The following is a 12624-nucleotide window of genomic DNA, read 5'->3' as shown; positions in this document are numbered from 1 at the left end:
TTGGCCTCATAGCTTAGAACATAGATGGGAGGAGAAAACAGAATAGAATTCTGGGCGGAAGAGGAAGTGAGGTCAGACTCTGCTCTGCTTCCAGAGGGACCGAACAGCTCTGCTCGCTGGAGCAGAGACACCATGATGGACGGAGGCTAGAATCTTCCCGGTAAGCGCACCTTGGGGTGCTTACACACATCATAAGAAATGGGCTAGTACAGGTGTGAGAATTAGCCTGTAAGGGCTAGAGTTCATGGGCCAAGCAGTTCTTAAATGATTACAGTTTGTGTGTTGTTATTTTGGGCATGAGGTAGCCAAGCGGCCGGGGTGTTGGGGACTCAGCCCCGCTGCCGCTCTTATTTCAATAGTACCTTATAGAAGCAACTTTAAGAAAGGAAGACATATCTGGGATTATGTTTAAGAAGGGATGGAGCACATTATGGTGGCAGGATTGTCAGGTGACTGGTCACATTGCCTTCACAGTAGGAAATAGATATAAATGTTGGTGCTCATTCTGTCTTCTCCTTTTTCCATTTATGTTAAATTCAGAAACCTAACCCATGACATGGTGCCACCAGCACTCTGGGCATATCTTCCCTTCTTGGATAAATTTTTCTGGAAATATCTTTACAGATTCACCTAGAATTGCTTCTTCTAATCACCCCCAAATCCAGATGAAAATGAAGACAAGTCTATCTTTTCTCAACCAGACACCTTAAACTGTAACATCTACCCTTTGTCGTCAAGGGTTCAATGGCCATCTCATAATGTATCATGAAACATACTAAATACATTTCATCATGTAATAAAAGATGCCAACTGAAAAAAAAGTAGCTTCTGATGGGGGTTATGGACAGACACAAAGGAAAACAGCCACATATTAGATAGTAAGAAACGTATTAATCTATTCAAGCAAGGCAACTATAGCTTGTATAACATGTATGATTAGAGTCCCCAGTTGATGATAATAATGAACTGTTATTGGCCAATATCCGCCTATTTTCTGCACAGACCAAATAGACTTAAATGGACATAAGGTTGGAGCCACCACTCCTGTGGCCTTGATGGTGGCTCTCATCCTCATGATCTCTCCGGGGATTCAATAATGGCTCTGCTTCACTGTAGTCCCAGGTAGAGGCATCTCTAATGGCTTCCATTTGGCTGCTTCAATCTTAATAGACTCTCACTAAGTACTAATGTGCTTGTGCACTTGGGCACTGATCCCGACTCACCCAGGGAGTGAGATCTGAAGGCAGCTAAGTTACGTGAGGGACTTAGGGAAGCCATGTGCCTGCTAATTTCTAAACTTTAAACTAGTGGCCTTGAAATTTTAGTGAACATCAGAAACATCTGGAGGATTTTAAGGCATAGACTAGTGGGCCCACTTCTGGAGTTCTGGTTGACAAGTCTTGTGGGGGAGGAGGTCTCCTGAGCTCATCTTTGGGTGGAGATGATGGAGGCAATCAGTGCCAGGACACAGAGAAGATGGAGAGCTGGGCTTTCAGCATTTTTGTGTGTTTGTCTACCTTTATATCAGTTGTCAGAATGGTTTTTCATCTGTTGACAGAGGTTTCTGTTCTGTTCAGTCCTGTAGTCATTCAGTCCCAAAGAAACACACAGAGGTCTACATTAATCATAAACTGGTTGTCTTATTAGCTCAGGCTTCTTATTAACTCTTACATCCTATATCAACCCATAATTCTTGTCTATGTTAGCCATGTGGCTTGGTACCTTTTATCAGTGAGGTGTTCTCATCTTGCTTCCTCTGCATCTGGGTGACAACTGTGGACTTAGCCTTTCCTCTTTCCAGAATTCTCTTGTTCCTGTTGCCCTGCCTATACTTCCTGCCTGGCTACTGGCCAGTCAGCATTTTAATAAACATGTACAAGAGACAAATCTTTACAGGTTACAAGACGATATATTTTTCTCTGATTTTTTTTTAAATAAAAGCCTCTTCTTGTTTGTCTGTCTATCTATCTTATCTATCCTATCTCTCTATCTCTATCTATCTATCTATCTATCTATCTATCTATCTATCTATCTATCTATCTATCTATCTACTATCTCTCTTCTGAATGTAGACTAACTCCAGGTTAGAGGAAACTCACCTGAAAAGAAGGAATCAAGGCTCATGCCAGCTTGTGGTTCTAAGTCAATCTGGGTTTAAAGTGTTGTGAGTAAAGATGAATAAATTTAAAAAGGTTACAGTGTGGCCTCTTATCTTTCAGCTATGTCCAGCCTGTGGCCCATGTGGCCCAGGGCAGCTATGAGTGCAGCACAGCAAAAAAATAATAAACTCATTAAAAAGTAATTTGGAGATTATTATTATTATTGTTATCATTATTATTGCTATTAGTTTGGCCTGTATGTGACTTGATCACACAGTTCTCCAGTATAATCTCTGTAAATGATAATATTTTTGCAGTATCAAGAGGTGGGACACTTGGATTGTCTTTTTTTCTTTGTTTCTTTTTTTTCTCTTCTTTTCTTTTTTTCTTTTTATCATGTGAGACTAACCTATGACTTGAGCTTTCCTGGTGTATTAAAAAAAAGCTTACCCCATAAAAAAACCCAAAAAACCAGTTTGCTCTATCTCAAATAGCTAAGTGGTTGAGGTCAGCTTAATGCCAGAACTTCAGAGTGGGGCAGTAGCACTTGGGTGTCACAAAATTCCTATGTTCTATGCATAGAGTAGGCTGTCATAATTCATTACCCATTTTCTCAAAGTAGTAATGATAAAGGAAAGGATATATATTTTTCATCTGCATCTACAATTACCATAAATTACGGACCACTGTTTGATCTTTAAGCTGTTCCCCAGATCAGCTTCATTGACTTATTATTTATTTGTAACTAATTGATGATTTAGTTGTTGATTTTGTAGTGTACCGTCTTGTGAAGTATAAATAAATAGTTCTGCAATCATCACTACAAATCAGATTCAGAAAAGTTTGAGGCTTTGACGTCGTAGCTCAACTACAGCTTTATTCTCTTTCCTCCCCATTTTCTTGACAATTTTTACAAAGATTCTGTAGTTTGAAATGCTTCTGTCTTGATGGAACCTTTTTCCTTTCTCAAAAATAGCTTTATGAAAAATAAGTTGTAGGTGGGGATTGTACTGCTCTTGAGATGGAAAGTGATAAAATTAAATAGAAAGGGGGCAGCAACTGGGAGGATGGGGCAGGATTGCTGAGAGTTTAGGAGTAGTCTTGGCTATGGGGTGAGACCTGTTTCAAAACTAAAAATAACATCTTAGAAGATGACTTACTAGGAGAAGGTGCTTGCCCCCAAGCCTGGTAGTCTGAGTTCAGTCTTGTGAACTCAGGTAGTAGAAGGAGGGTACTGACTTCCACAAGTTGTCCTATGACCTCCACACGTGTGCTATGTGTGCACACATATAAACACACACACACACACACACACAGAGGTAACTAAAATGTTGTAGCAACAGGCCGCTTGTTGGTTCCCAGCCACTCAGCTCCAAAATAATCACACAGAAACTGTATTAATGAAATCACCGCTTGGCCCATTATCTCTAGTTTTTTATTGGCTAACTCTTACATCTTAATTTAACCCATTTTTATTAATCTGTATATTGTCATGTAGCTGTGGCTTACCGGGTAAAGTTCCATCCGGTGTCTGTCTCTGGTGGGGGCTACATGGCTTCTCTCTGACTCTGCCCTTTTTTCTACCTTAATATAGGCCAAGTCGGTTTCTTTATTAACCAGTGGTATTTACAGCATACAGAGGGGACTCCCACATCAAAAAGTAAATTAAATAATAATAATAATATAATGGTTAGGAGGGACCACACAGAGAAGAGTTTAGAAAACTATTGCCATATGCTGTATCCAGACTGCTGCTTTTATAAATAAAGATTTATTGGAACACAGCTGTGCTCTTGGCTACCTTTAAAGTAGCAACAGCAGACTTGAATAGTTTTGATAGAGAACTTGCATTCCTTAGATTCTAAATTATTTACTTTATTCTTTATTCTTCTTTTGTTGTTTGTTGGGAACAAGAAAGGCAAAGTTTGTTGTCTCCAGAGTTAGTTTCATAAATTAGCATCAAGGGTTGTGGTTGTGATTGTGTAGCCTTTTAAAACAGTGAAATGGATCACAGCATACCTCTGCTCTATAGTTTGACAGTTTACCTCCTCTGCATTCATGCTAACACCTCACTTAGTGAAGACTGGCATTATGCTATCTATCTTAAGACATGAAGAGATATTTAAATGCTAACAACAATGAACTTAAAAGTTCCATCAACCGTGGTCACTGGTGTCACTCAGAGAGTTCCAGTGCACATGCAACAGAAATACAGACATTCTGTTAGCGTAGACAATGTCACTGTAGCATGGTAATAATATGAGCACAGTTTTTAATTTAATTGATATGCCAACTTCTAAATTTTGCAGCTCTCCATTTTTTTTGTCTTTTGCGCATGTGCATATGTATATGTATGCATTTATATGCACAAATCCAGGTGTATGTGTGTGTGTGTTTGTGTTGTGTTGTGTGTGTGTGTGTAATGGAGGGAAGGAGGAAGGAAGAGGGTGATAATCTGAAGTATTCATTCTTACCTTGTACATTATTCGAGACAGAGTCTCTTGCTTTTCCTGCCAGGCCTGGGAGTGTTTTGGGAGTTTCTTGTTTCCATTTCCAATCTTGTTTCACTGGGATGATGAACGCATGCACTATTATGTCTGTCTTCACAGGATCTCTGAACATTTGGACTCAAGACCTCATGATTGTGTTTTGAACACTTTACCCTGTCAACCACCTCCCCAGCCCAGTTCTCTGTTTGTAAAAGACAATTTGCAGAGTTACGCCAATAAGCAAGATGAGAGATTATTTCATATTTTTACATTACTTACCTTTAATCCCAGCACTTAAGATGCTGAATTCCAGGCCAGTCAGGGCTAAGCCTACCACTCTCCCACACAACAAATGTAGGATTTAAATTCATGTAACATATGCCTACATTTTCCTTGGTACCTAGCATCAAAATAATATCCATGAACTCTCTGACCTGTATGTCCAAGTGGACATTTGAAAATGGAGAAAGCTTAGAAGGTAATTTTCTCATGGACCAAAGTGGAGGCTTATAAATCTCACTAACCAGTATGCTTGTGGCATTGCTGCTGACATGTCTGTTTGATGGATTTTTGATTTCCTGTCACTTTTGAACAAAACAAATAGCCCTGACATCTGTTTGTTCTTGCCACTGGCATGCTGGAGATCGGCGTGGTGAGGTTTGATAACACAGTAGAGTTCTATCTCGTCGGAATGATTAAGACCTCACTTTCAGCTGTATCTTCAGCTCCACTCTGAACCAGCTCCTCTAGGTAGCTGGACTTAATAAAATGAGGTGCTTGCCTTGTTCGGAGATCATTAGGAGGTAGGAATGCAATTTCTTCAAGAATTATCCATAGTGAGAGAATTCGAGTGACTCTTGGGAGTTGCTTCAGAAAAGAGGGCAAATAAGTATTGATTGGTGAGACGTGTTTATTAGGTGATAAAAACCTATTTCTTTCTCTTGCAGGGAAGCTGCCTCTGTGTTTACTCTTTTTTTTTTTTTTTTTTTTTTGCAATCACTTCTTGGCCGTGGCTTCATTGGCAAAATTACTGGATGCAGTGTCAGGACACAGACTCAGTGGCTTAGAGAAGAAGAGACCCTCCTGCCGGAGCATGGACTGACACTCCACTTTGGAGCCTGCTTCAAATCAGGGGACTCATGGAGATGAGACCTTTTCAGCTGGAATTTTATGGCATGGTCTCTTTACGATCTTGTGAATAAAGGGAAGGAACATTTCAGATGATATCTGTGCTTCCTCAAGATGTTTTGCTGATTTCCTGTGATGGTGTCAGGGCGGCTGAGGGGAGGATGAAGGCCCAGGTGAGGCACCTTGTGCTCACCAGCTGACATCATCAGTGTTCATAGGATCCAGGAGAGGATTCTGAAACACATAAAGGGGTTCAACCTGGTACCTCTTTCCTGAGAGATGGATTAGAAAGACAATGTGCCAGAACTGTGGTGAAGCTAAGCCACATGGGTACCATGGTCAGCTAACCACATGGGTACCATGGTCAGCTAACCACATGGGTACCATGGTCAGCTAACCACATGGGTACCATGGTCAGATAGCCACATTTCTACCATGGTCAGCTAACCACATGGGTACCATGGTCAGCTAACCACATGGTTACCATGGTCAGATAGCCACACGTATGCCAGGGCCAGATAGCCACATGGATACCATGATCAGTTAACCACATGTACACCTTGGTCAGTTAAGCCACATGTATGTTATGGTCAGCTAACCATATGTATACCATGGTCAGCTAACCACATGGATGCCGTGGTTAACTAAGCTACAAGTATACCATGGTCAGCTAGCCACATGTATACCTTGGTTGGTTAAGCCACATGCGCATGAACGTTTGACATTCTCGGAAGTCTGTACAGCCTTTAGGAGGTAGCGTGTAAACTCTGACTTGTTCTTCTGCAGGAACCCGGAGCATGGAGTGAGGATCATAAGGTGGGGGCTGGCTGTGGCTCCCACTAACTTGTTTGTGATGTGGCACAGACTCTACAGTTGTGCTTTTGACTAGTAAAATGGGAGTAACCAGGCATGGTTCTTTCTGCCTGTGGGTTTAGCATGAAGAACACAGTTTGGAGCCGGTCAGATAGGTGTGGATTAAACCCAGGTTCGGCCACAGTGTATGTACATCATTTTAAAACCTTTCCCAAGTTAATTTAATAAAAATTGTGCAATGAGGTGATGACGTTAAATGAGGCTACTGTACTGACCTAAGATGGTTTATAGAATTGTTAAATAGGATCCATTATTATTGAAATGATTTTTGAGCATTTGCTTTTCTGTATTTTTTTTAAAGACAGGGTCTGATGTAGCCTAGGTTTGCCTCAAACTCTCTATGCATCCAAAAATGATCTTGAACTTCCAATCCTTCTGCCTCTGTCTCCAGAGTGCTGGGATGACGGGTGGGTGCTGAGGACTGAACTCAGGACTCAGGGCTCCGTGCACGCTGGCAAGCTCTGTCCCAGTGGAGCTCCATCCCCAGCCTGGGCATCAGCTTCTCAGTGGTGATGTAGATGGTCTTAGTGTTTGCAATTCAGATGACATTAGTTTGCATTTGTCATGATGAGAAGCCAAAATATAAATGCACACCATCTAAGAGAAAGCTTGAAAGGAAGTAATAATTTGAAATTCATCTTTAGATAAAAATTAGGCCATTATTGAAAAGACTTAGGGAAATTGTTCTCTTTTTTTCTCTTTTACTATTTGAAATGTTTTTTTTTCTTCTGCTTAGTGCATTGATGAATGTCAAAGCAGTTGTACTTTTTCATGCCAGCCTGCCACCGTGAGCCTTTTTTCATTGTGTGTGAGCTATTTGTGCTGCTGGAGTTTTGTCTCCGGGGATAATTTCCCTTCGTTTCCTCAGCATTTTCCTCTGCCGTTGCGTTGAAAGGAAACCGAGTGGTAGAAGTCAGAGCATATTTTGACCTTGTTTTCCAGTTAGCAAATGGCATTGGAATAATTTTCCTCTTCCAAAAGTAAGTGAATTATTATGGATGAGAGTGGCAAGCATTTTTTTTACTTGGAGGTTGATGTTGGAGTAAATACAGCTCTCTGCACTAAAAAGCTCACAAGGCCAGAGTTCTCTTCCTTAACCACCTGTTAGGATCACTTGGGAGACTTCATTTCATCTCACAGTGCAAGGTGCACCCTGACCAACAAATCAGAGTCTCTGAATATGGAATCTTGGGGTCACTCACTACCTTTAAAGTTCCTCAGGCGTGCCCACTGTCAGGGTCATTTGCATACATTTTCTGATTTCTTTCTTCTTATTTTACTTCTTATCTACTCATTTATTTTAGATAGGATCTCACTATTGCAGCTCAGGCTGGTCCAATGCTGGTTGTGACCTCCAAGCTTGTGGCAGCCGAACTGCTTTACCCAGTTCTTGATTTCTTCCTTACCATGTGCGAGGCGGGATAGAGTCTTTGCCTTGGGAATTTTCACTGAGAGAATGAGGCAGAGAGACTGAATTTGTGCTGGATTCCTTGAAGCTGGGGTGGGCTGGTGCAAAAGTGCGTGGGTCCTGACGACTGCTCTGGTTAAGTAAGGTGGCCTAAGGTCACCTTAGACACCCTACAGGACCTGCCTGGTTAAAGGTGGGGGGCTGCTGCTAAGCCCCAGCCTCTGCAGCTGGCCACATGGCTGCTTTCTGTGGTGCTCGCAATGTTCGCCTTCCCAGGAACTGACGGAGGAGGAGGAAAAGGAGGAGGAGGAGAAGCCTTTTAACTTTCATGTGTCAAGAACAAATTCAGAACTGTTCCCTCTCTTCTGTTTGCCATGCGTGTTTGCCAGCCAGTACTTCAGAGCCCATGCGTTTACAGCAGGGGTCCTCAACCTTCCTGGTGCTGCGACCCTTCCGTGCAGCTCCTCATGCTGTGGTGACCCCAACCATAAAATTACTTTTTTTTTATTACTTCATAACTGTAGTTTTGCTATTGCTATGAACTGTAATTTAAGTATCTGTGTTTTCTGATGATCTTGTGTAGGCGGAGACTGCTCGTTTGTTTTTTCCGGCCGCCCAGACCTGAATAATCACACAGAAACTATATTAATTACAACACTGCTTGGCCAATGACTTAGGCATATTCTTAGCTAACTCTCACACATCTTAAATTAATCCATTTCTATTAATCTATATATTGTCACGAGGCTGTTGCTTACTGGTAAAGGTTCCAGTGGCAGCTCTCTCCTTTGGTAGCTACATGGCATCTCCCTAACTCTGCCCTCTCTCTCTATATTTCTGTTCGGCTTTCCCACCTGGCTTTATTCTGCCCTGACATAGGCCCAAAGTAGCTTCTTTATTAACCAATGGGAATAGAAAAAATATTCAAAGCATCCAGAGGGGAGTCCCACGTCAGTGTTGGAGGTCTCAACTCACAGGTTGAGAATCACCCTAACAGCTACTTGGGGTGGCTCACTACCATGTGTTACTCCAATTCTAGGTGTTCTAATGCCCCCTCCTGCCCTTTGAGGGCACTGCACCCATGTGCATGCTCCCCCCCCCGCCCCAGAGTTAAAAAGAAAAATAAAATATTTATAAAAAATATTCCAAAGCTGGTGCTGGAGAGATGGCTTAATGGTTAAGAGCACTTTCTGCCCTTCTAGAGAACCCAAGTTTAGTTCCCAGAACCTACATCAGGAGGCTCCCAACCTCCCATAATTCTAGCTGCAAGGGATCTGAAACCCTTTTCTGGCCTCTGGGACTTACCCACATACATATGATGTCCACTCATGCAAACATACATAGACACATACATAAAAATAAAAAAAACAAACCCTTAGAAATCTTCATCTTTTTAGAATTAATTAGGCTTTTTTAGTTTTTAAAAATTGCATATCTACTGTCAAAGTGTGTACTTGGCCATCTACTGAGGAGGATGAGAAATGTCAAAGTCAGGAGTGTGTCCTCATTGGACACACTGGACACAAGCTGGGGGAAGGTTCAGTCACAGGCCTGGCTTCCTGACAGCGTTGCTGAGCCTGTCCTTCAAGGTGCGGTTATACAGCGATGGGAGACTGTACAGACACCCACAGAACTGCTACAGTGCCATGCAGGCTCAACGCTTCTCCCCCACAGACTCTGATTCTTGCAACACTCAGCTGGGACTCTGGATTTGCATTTTGAAGCAAGTTCCCTGGGACATTTGTTGTTCTTCACACAGACAACATTTTGAGAAAAACAGATGGGGCGGGGAACGTTTTGGTCTCTGCCTCTCCTGCCATTTCAAAAGGTTTTGCATCGGTTGAGTCCACTGGTCAGTACATGTGACCACTCAGATGGCAGTGCTCTCAGAAGGAAGTGAAGCTAGCCTGAGTGGTTTTCACCAGGAGGATTCTTATGTCTTCAATCACCGGTGGATGGAAAAGACACTATGCTCTTTTCATATGAATTACTTTGAGCATTTTATAGGCATTGCCTGTGTATGAATTAATATCACATCTCTCAGACATTGTGGGGCACGTAGTATAAACAACTGATACCATTCTTTTAAACTCTACATCTTTATAAAAGTCATTTACATCATTTTCCCCCTTAATTGTGTATATAGTTCTTGCTTTTGTAAATGGAATTTATCGAGGAAGACTCTTCAAGGCCATCGTTTTATTTTTAACTCTTTTGAGTCCCATTCAGGTTTGTGAAAGGCCCTGTCTAATGGGTGTTTGTTCTTTGGATTCTAGATGCCTTGTGACTTTTCCTTTTCCTCACTATTTTCTGCCACCATTGCTGGGTCGCCCCTCGTAGCCTCCCTCTCATTTGCGGGGGGGGGGGGGGGGGGGGAGGTTAGGGAGTCACGTGACTACACAGTTTGTGTCCAGTAGCAGCGAACAGCATCTGGCCAGGCTGCGAAAGCTGCCTTGCTCACATTAAAATGAATGAACGACCTTCAGATTTCCTGCCTTCAACCACAGCCATGTGACTGCTGTGTCAAGATAGGCGAGATGTGGCTCGAACTCATTTTTCTTGCTGAGCAAACCCTTGTCTCCCCAGCTGTGTTTGTATTTTCATGTGCATTCTGCTCTACAACGTGAAACAACATGGATTAAAGTCCAAATGGAAATGCCTATGGCTGAGACTTTTTTTTTAAGCAGGAAAAAGTGTTTTAAATTCAGTGTTACTGTGAGTTAGAGCTATGAAACACTATCCTGTAGAAATAAAGGCATTTTTTTTCCCAATGGCTATTTATGGGTAAACATTACTGTAGTTTTTCTGTCGACTTAGCAGCTGGAAATAAATCTACTGATATTTTAATTACCGTCTGAGGCCCCACAGCCACCTAGTCAGTGCTCCACAGGCCACTTAGGCCGCTGCCTTGAAGGCCCCCCACTCTGTCTCACCGTAATAAGCAGGCTTAAACCAAATCTCTATTGTTCTATTTACCAACAAAGACTCGGAAGTCAGATGTGAGGGTGAAAACTTGCTATGTCAGAGAAGCCAAGAAGCAACCAGCTGACCTTGCTTTTTTGAGACACCACAAAAGTCCATCTCTTCCTTGTCCTGCAAAACATATAGGCTTCCTCCTGAATATTAACCTTCATCAGGCGATGAAAGGAGACAGAGACAGAGACCCACAATGGAGCACCGGACTGAAATCTCAAGGTCCAAATCAGAAGCAGAAGGAGAGAGAGCACAAGCAAGGAACTCAGGACCGCGAGGGGTGCACCCATACACTGAGACAAGGGGGATGTTCTATCGGGAACTCACCAAGGCCAGCTGGCCTGGGTCTGAAAAAGCCCGGGTTAAAACCGGTCTCGCTGAACAGAGTGGACAATGAGGACTACTGAGACCTCAAGATCAATGGCAATGGGTTTTTGATCCTACTGTACCTATTGGTTTCGTGGGAGCCTAGGCAGTTTCGTGGATACTCACCTTACTAGACCTGGATGGAGGTGGGTGGTCCTTGGACTTCCCACAGGGCAGGGAACCCTGATTGCTCTTTGGGCTGACGAGGGAGGGGGACTTGATTGGGGAAGGGGGAGGGAAAGGGGAGGCGGCGGTGGGGAAGAGACAGAAATCTTCAATAAATAAAAAACCATAAAAACTGCCAAACGGTAACCACACCCTTTCCTCATTTTCATCTCCCCAATCCAAATTCCTTGTTTGTCTATGGCTAATTACGGTCAGCAAGTCTTTAGTTCCGCCCCCTGGTTCAAGCTTTAACTTAATTGACAGCCTCAGGAGTGTCAGGGTACAATCAAAATACCCCAGAGCACACAGCTTTCTTGGGGACGTCACCTCTCCCGGCATAATCTGTGTTTAGTGGTTGTAGTAGCAAGCCTGATTTCGCCATCTGCTTCGGAGAAGAAGGCGGTAGGTAACAGGGTGGCCACGCCTCCCTCCCTCAAGGTAAGCGAATAAAATTTCTCTGATATATAAAAAAAGGCAACCATTATTGGTTGACCCAATGGGCCGAGGGAAAAGGACTAGAGGCTTTAGGGGAAGAAATGAGGCACACTGTCCATAGTAGAGCTGGATGGCTCAAAAAAGGAAGTGGGGGCGGGGCAGAGCTGCTTCTGGTTGTCCTGAACCTCTGGTCTGCCTCCTGTACATTGTTTCAGAGAGGGTCTTCTCTCTCTCTCTCTCTCTCTCTCTCTCTCTCTCTCTCTCTCTCTCTCTCTCTCTCTCCTCTGTCTGTTTTAACTTGGATGTGTTTGAGTGGCTCTCTGTGCCTTGTTACTAATGTACCTGTCTAGACGCTATTGATGTTTTCCTTTGCTAGAGTCAGGACTGGGTGACGACCTTGCTTTTAGGAGTAGACTCTGGTTCATCCAGCATTTAAGGAACTCTTGTGTGTAAGGTAAGTACTGGGTTCATCATCTCTTTTGACTGACTTGATCTAAGAGGTCATTAGACAGCTTGACTGTTGTTATACCGACGAGACAGTGACAGTCATCAACTGGCCATAAGACCCTAGGTCGCTGCTTCTTAGGTAGAGCAAACTGTGATTATTAATTTAAGGGACACAGGAAAGAAAGGTCAGCATAAGATGTACTGTGTAGAGACCATAACAAAAAACATACAGGTTGCTAGT

At 42.8% G+C, this 12624-nt stretch overlaps 1 protein-coding gene across 5 annotated transcripts in view; it reads left to right on the top strand.

Moving 5' to 3' along the window:
• The window catches only part of Prelid2 (PRELI domain containing 2), an 89496-nt gene that overhangs the window by 67796 nt on the left and 9076 nt on the right, over positions 1-12624 (top strand). For 2 of the 5 annotated variants that reach the window (XM_050161999.1, XM_050162029.1), the window contains one exon: positions 5629-5812. The exons of 1 other annotated variant lie outside the window; for it this stretch is intronic. The gene's annotated coding sequence lies outside the window, so the exon portion shown is untranslated. Of the gene's footprint in view, positions 1-5535; positions 5813-12624 lie in introns of those variants that run through there. 2 more of the 5 variants (XM_050161991.1, XM_050162022.1) reach the window with 1 other exon arrangement.

This window comes from Alexandromys fortis, unplaced genomic scaffold (assembly GCF_014885135.2).
Source record: "Alexandromys fortis isolate MF-2015 unplaced genomic scaffold, M_Fortis_MF-2015_v1.1 scaffold_17, whole genome shotgun sequence".
NCBI classification, from domain to species: domain Eukaryota; kingdom Metazoa; phylum Chordata; class Mammalia; order Rodentia; family Cricetidae; genus Alexandromys; species Alexandromys fortis.
Note: the sequence above shows the minus strand (reverse complement) of the source record. Positions and strands in the feature narration are given on the sequence as shown.